This window comes from Myodes glareolus, chromosome X, assembly GCF_982192425.1.
Source record: "Myodes glareolus chromosome X, mMyoGla1.1, whole genome shotgun sequence".
Lineage (NCBI taxonomy): Eukaryota > Metazoa > Chordata > Mammalia > Rodentia > Cricetidae > Myodes > Myodes glareolus.
In genome coordinates, this window is record NC_142053.1 from 84769301 (window position 1) to 84775929 (window position 6629).

The 6629-nt window shown below is 49.6% G+C and overlaps 1 long non-coding RNA gene across 1 annotated transcript; it reads left to right on the forward strand.

The window, feature by feature from the left end:
• Nucleotides 1-3399: 3399 nt before the first annotated feature.
• Nucleotides 3400-5183, forward strand: LOC125389498 (uncharacterized). The gene is made up of 3 exons (XR_007228462.3): nt 3400-3881; nt 4462-4658; nt 4995-5183. It is a non-coding gene; the product is annotated as an uncharacterized LOC125389498 (long non-coding RNA).
• The last annotated feature ends 1446 nt before the right edge of the window (nt 5184-6629 follow it).

Here is a 6629-nt window from a genome sequence, read left to right on the forward strand (position 1 = left end):
TAGCCCCCCATCTTGCAGTAGGAGTGCTAGAATACGTGTACATACAGATACACGTGTGCGCCACATCCAGCTTACTTTTTTTTTTTAATGTAGGTCCTGGGAATGGAACATAGGTCCCAGGCTTGCAAGGCTAGTTCTTTTACCCAGTGATCCATCTTCCAGCCCCAGCCCAGAAGATCTTCCCTGGACTAGGACTCTACCCTGTTCGGCTCCAAAGCAGTTAACTGCCCCAAACTGTCATCCATTCCCTGTCCTCTGCCTAAGTCCACTGTGACCACCTGAACTGACACATTTGGGGTGGCAGCTTGGCTGTGCTTCAGCTCCTACCCTCCTCTATAAGAACACATCCTATTTAAGCCCCCAAACCCTGGGAAATAATCCCTTGTTTGCTTTATCTGAGGTGCGGCTGGGCCCCAGGCCTCTTAGCCAGAGCCTTCTGGATTCATTTTATATTCAGATCCACCTCCATCCCTATCCCAGCTCTTCACACCTTCCCAGCCCCCAGCACCTCTAAGTGCTTCTGCGGACAGCTGTGGGCAGCCATGGCAACAGAGAGAGACATGGGTACAGACATCAGGGGTGGCCTGGTGCATCAGTCTGGGTGCACTTGGGCAAGGACAGTGAAGGCACAGGAGCAGAGGGAAAGGGGTGGGGAGGTACCAGGGAGCGTGCATGGCAGAGGTACTTGTTGGGGGAAAGCCAGCTGGGGTATATGTCAGACTGAATGGGCCGGTGTGTGGCTCCATGTGTGACCCTCCCAGCAGCTGTCAACCTGCATTAGCACACACATGGGCGAGCCTACACTTATACTCAAGAGGCAGCAGGGTAGAAGGGAGTGTGGAGAAACATACTGACGGGGGGAGGGGGTAGAAGAGGTTTCTGGTCTGAGCTTTGCTTGCCGTATTTCTAAGTGTCAGCCCCCCTCTGGGCCTCAGTTTCTCCATGCCTAACCCAAGTGTGTTGAACTAGAGATCTCTAAGGACCTTTGGCGGCTCTAATATATATGCTCCAGTTCCTTGATGTTTTGCATGTGATAGCAGATGCAGAAAGGCTTTCTTCCTGAAGGAGAAACACCAGGGAAAGGCATGCAGAACCACCTCTGAAATATGGATGAAACTTCCATTACTCTGCCATAACTTCTGGTCCCCCACTCTGTGTACTTCTGTCTTCTTACAACCAAAGGAAGGGCAGAGATGAGGGTGGGCTGTGTCTGAGCAACCTCCCCTCGTTAATGAGGGGTGCGGCAAGAGATTCCAGCAGCAGCCTTGGACCCAGCATTATTTTTAGTTCCCTTAGGTTCCTGAGGTTGCTTTAGGTTCACAGACACAGTGAAGAAGCTGTTGAGGAGCACAGAGAGCCCTCGCCTGGCAAATGGCCACCATTTTGTCTAGCGGGGATTTAAGGGCAGAAAGTAGTGTAATGTCCAGTGACATCTCTGGAGGTTCATAAAGAACGTGGTGCTTTTAGAAGATGAATAATACAGGATATACACAGCAGGGTTTTTGAAGATAACTTCATTTGTAATTTACACAGGATTTTAAATCTGAATTATTACTAAAATTGTACCGGGCGTGGCTTAGAAATTATAGGTGGGGGTGGAATCTCCCCATACAGTCAGCCATTGTACCACCACTGCTGAACTGATTTTTAATCTCGATTCCCATAGGCTTCCCTCGATTATCCTAAGCAAGACATCCAACTATCCTGTGCCTCCATTGCCTTCTATATAGTGATGGGGAGGTGGGAAAAGGGGTTGAGAATGGTTTCCTCTGCCCCCAACATCTACCTAGCCAGCTCTCCTAAGGAGCAATTCCATTGTTCTTATAAGACCTTGAGCTGTGGGGTCACTGCAGAAGAAGAGGTCAGCTCCGTTCACGCTGCAGGGGAAAACAAGAGGCCCAGACTGCACACCAGGGCAGGCAAGCACTTTCCTAGCCTTCATTTGAGGTCAGAGAGGTACAGAGAGGTCAGGGGAAAGTGAGTGGCAGAATCAGACCCAGGCAGCCCGTTGGGATCTTAGTGCAATACTCTTCCACTGCCACCCCCCACCTTATACAATTAATTTACCTCTAGAGGTTCTAGAAAAATGGGTGGGAACTAAAGAGAGCTCTCAAGATCCACAGCTGGGTCTGAGAAGGTTAAATTCCCAGCTGGAAGCATTCAGCGAAGCTTCCAAAAATCGGGCAGTCCTTACAACTTGCAAATAAGTACTTCAGGCCACAGGAAATGATCCCAGACCACAAGGCCCGGGGATTGCACCAGAACAGTCCTGCCTGCGTGTCAGCACCGTGTGGGAGCAGCAGCCTGGGTGAGAGAGGCTGCGAGGCATCCTACAGACTTGAGGATTTAGACAGACCTGGGCTCGGGTGTACGCCCAGCTCTGTTATTCTCTAACCCCCTCCTCAACGCCTTCGAGACCTGACAATGATGGACGGTAGCCACTGGAGTTTCTGCAAGGCCCCACTGGCCTGGTGGATGTTCCAAAGGCTTTGCAAGCTTTCAACTGCCACTCACTCTGTGCTGGAAATGCTGCATGTACACATGTACTCTGGGTAACCAGAGGAGGTAACTCTGGTTGTGGCCGAAGCCTCTGGTTTGGGGAAAAGCAGGGGGAAAGGAGACAGGGTGCTGCGGGTGGGGTGGGAGTAGTGAGAGCTGCGGGCCCCCGCAGCAGCCTTTCCTGCTCGGCTGACCGGCGGGTTTTGAGGCAAGGCTGAGGCCGGCGGGCAGGCATGCGCTTCCACAAAGCTGCTCCACCTCGCCCCGAGTTGGCCAGGACTGCGTAGGTGCTAGGGGACTGGGGATGGGGCCGGGACAGGCCTCTGGCCTTTGGGAAGAATCTCCTTCTAAGAGGGTCCCGGCTAGAACCCAGGATTTCCATTTCAATGCTCCCTGGCAAGCTGCCCTCCTCAGGACTCGGCTAAAGGCTCACGGAAAAGCCTTTAAAAACACACTAATTACAAACAATTCCTGGGCCTCTCCTGATTTCCCTCCACGCGGCTCTGGGGGCGGGGCGGGCCGAGCGCCCAGGGGTCATTTACATGCGCCTGTCGCTGCTGGTGTGTGAAAGCCCACGCCAGCAGCCACATGCTGACCCCAGCGGGCCAGGACTTGAGCTCTTGTTTCCTTCCGGGTCCTTGAGGGCCTCACTGGACGCGGTGGCGGTGGCGGTGGCGGTGGCTGTGGTGGGTGGAGCTGAGGGAGCCTAGGGCAGGCACCTGGACAAATGCACCATGGCTCCGGGAGCCTGTTGTAAGGACACCAGAATAGGTCAGGCATCACCTGCCCCCAGCGGCCTGGATCCCAGCTACGGGCCCTCAACCCTGGCCTCATTGCTAGGGGGCGTCGGGAAGTCGGCCTCTTCATGGTGCCACAGGGCAGTGGTGAAGGTGGACTCTGGCCCACCTTCTACCTCCTACCTCTGATTCCCCAAGGAAGAAAGAGGGGCTGTTTTCAATAGTTTCTGAGCTGGCCAAGACCAACAAAACCCCTTTTGGACAGTCCTGAACTGTTCTAGCCTAATCTGGAGGAGCCTCTAGGGAATTCCCACTAAAGTCATGCTTCCTCATACTGACTGCTGTAGGCAGAGTCCCTCTGGAAGGGTCTGGAGGGTGAACGAAAGGAAACTCATCTATTCCAACTGGCCCCAGTCCATTGTTCATGAAAGGAATGTGAGACCTTAGGAGAAGAAGGGCACTGGCTCCTGCCTCTCGGGCCTTTGGTGGATAGTAACAACACTCGGAAAGTGTACTCTGTGCCTAGAGCCTGTTAAATATTCACGGAGCGTGTTAAATATTCACTCATTTCATCTTTTAATCAGCCTCATGCTGAAGAAACAGATGCTCGGAGAAGTCAAGGCACTTGTCAAAGATCACAAACTGGTAGGTAAAGAAACTGGGTTTGCATCTCAAAAGAATAGGCAGAGGTGAATAGATGGAGGACGTTCGATGCCCTCTTCCAGCCTCCATACAGGGTAAAGAAAGCGGGGGAGGAGGATGTAAATATTAAGAATAAACTGCCTTGGAACCCAGATGGCTCCAGAGTCTTTATCACTGAGCCCCAAGGTCAAATCTGAGAGAATGACTACTGTCATTTATGAGTCCCTGCTCACGTGTCAGGCATTTGACACCGGCACTTCTCAATTAAGGTCCTCATCAATTCTACAAGACAGACCAGATCGTCTCAGTCTTATAGAAGGGGTCATAGAGGCATGGCGGGTAGGTGACGTTTTCAAGGCCCTAGAGTTGGTAAGCAGCAGAAATGAGACTTCAAGTGTTGGTTCTGTGTTAGGTACTCTACTAAATGAAGCATGGGCATTCCGCCTATAACATCTATGTGAGGCTTGGAGCGAGCATGTGAGAGTGGGCTGTTTCTATCTGCAGACAGCATAATCAACCACCTCATTTCCATCCCTCTTTCTTTGGCAAATAACTTCCCCAATCCTCATTTCATTCTCATCAGACTCATAGCTGGAAGGAAGTGGGTCTTATTAAAGACCTTATGTGCTGGATAAGTGTTGGACGTAAGGCTCTGACACTTCTGAAGGGACAAGTCTCTGTCCCATTTGAGCCATGCTTACTCAGTCCCAGCAGTGAAGCTGGTCAAATAACAAAATAAGACGGAGACGCATCTTGTCAACTCTGGAGGACTTTGCGGAGGTGAGTGGGCATTCCGAGATGAAGGCTTCCATCCCCAGCATTCTGGCATGACCTCATTGCACATGTGTCCACCACATGCGTTGGCACCACTACTGAAACATACATACCAGGGTTGGTAGGCTTCAAACAGATGAGTGGGAGGGGATTGTCCTTGCCCCTGAGTTGTGTCTCCTCCAGACAGCCATCCCATAGCTCCTTTAATTCTTCCTTTTAGGGCAAAATGTCCAGACCTCCTCCCTACCTAGGCAGTTAGGTGAAGTAGAAAAATCACCTGGTTGGAATCTGGTAGACTTAGTTATTTTTGTTATCTGTTTATTTTGTTTTCTATCCTATCAGGTGCTGATGATGGAACTCAAGGCCATGTACATCCGGGAGAGATGGCTCGGTGGTTAAGAGCACTGCCTGTTCTTCCAAAGGTCCTGAGTTCAATTCCAAGCAACCACATGGTGGCTCACAACCATCTGTAATTAGAAAAATAAAATGGTACCACTGAGCTACTGGACATCCCAGATTTGGATTTAGTTAAATTAAGCATTTTTCCAGATTTCTAATTGTGTGATTTTTTTTAAAAAAATTCCTTCACCCCTCAAATGACAGCAATATTAATATTCTTCTGAGGTTCATATGAAAATCATGAACAAAGATACTTTTGTGTCAGATGCAAAAATAGGAAAACAAATACCCCTCCCCCCCACACTCCTCAGGGTGGGGGAGCTGAAATTGGAACTCAGGGCCTTGCGCATGCTAAGCATATATTCTACCGCTGAGCTGCACACTAGCCTAGCAGATATCTTTCTATCAAGTAGAAAGGGAGGAGAGTCAAGCAATGGGCAGAGGGTGTCAGTTGTGAAGTCAGTCAGGACTCTGGATCCTCCAAACAGGGCCCCTGATCTTAATCTTGGAGGTAGAGGTAGCTTCGTACAGATGGTGCTTCAAGCAAGAATTAACAGCTGATACATATGCAGCATTCCTTAAATTTACTTTTTTTAGTTATATTGAAGCATGTGTGTCTGTGTATGGGCATGTGCACATGAGTGCAGTGACTGCGGGTGGAGATATCAGACCTCTTGGAGCTGGAGTTACAGGCAGTTGTGAGTCACCTAACACGGGTGATGGGAAAGGAACTCAGATCTTCTGCAAGAGCAGTTAGTATCCATCACTTGCCATTCTAATGCTTCGTAGCTTTATCTAATTTAGTCTCTTATGAGAGAAACCTGCCGTTATAAAATGACTGTTTCTAGCCCTGTTTCACAGACAGGGAAACAGACACAGAATTATCCTAGCTAGTTAATCAGTCTCCTAAGAACACACTTTCTTTCTTTACATTTACTTATTTATTGTGTGTTTGTAGGCATGCATGCACATGTGTGCCGTAGTATGCATGTAGAGGTCACAGGACAACTTGCAGGAGTTGGTTCTTTCCTTCTCAGTGATCAGATTCAAGTTGTCAGGCTTGGCAGTAAATGCCTTGACCCACTGAGCCATCTCATCAGCCCAACACACTCTTTTGTTGGTTTTGAAATCATTTCTGACTGTGGACCTCAGACTAGTCTCAAATTCATGATCCTCCTGTTTCAGCTGCCAAAGTTCTGGGGTAATAAGTGTGTGTCACTGCCCAACGTGAGACTCAGAGAAAATTTACATTTAATTTGTTTTCCTTTTTGCAGCACTGGGAATAGAACCCACTCCTAGAGCCTTACATAATCTAGGCAAAGGAAGTTGTTTTATTTTTTTTCTTCAACCACTGAGATACATCTGTCCCCAACCCGACATTTTAACCCCAGACTTTTTAGCATCCTCAGACCCGAGATACCTATGTGAGTAGAAGTTTGCCAGTGGAGGTGGAGGCTGAGTGTGGAGTGTGACACCAGCCCAGAAGTCTTGCTGGGGTTGGGGGATGAGTCAGGTGAATGGGGGTCAGAACTGAAGGGCCCCACCTGCCAGGTTTAGGGACTGGGACTTGACTTTGGA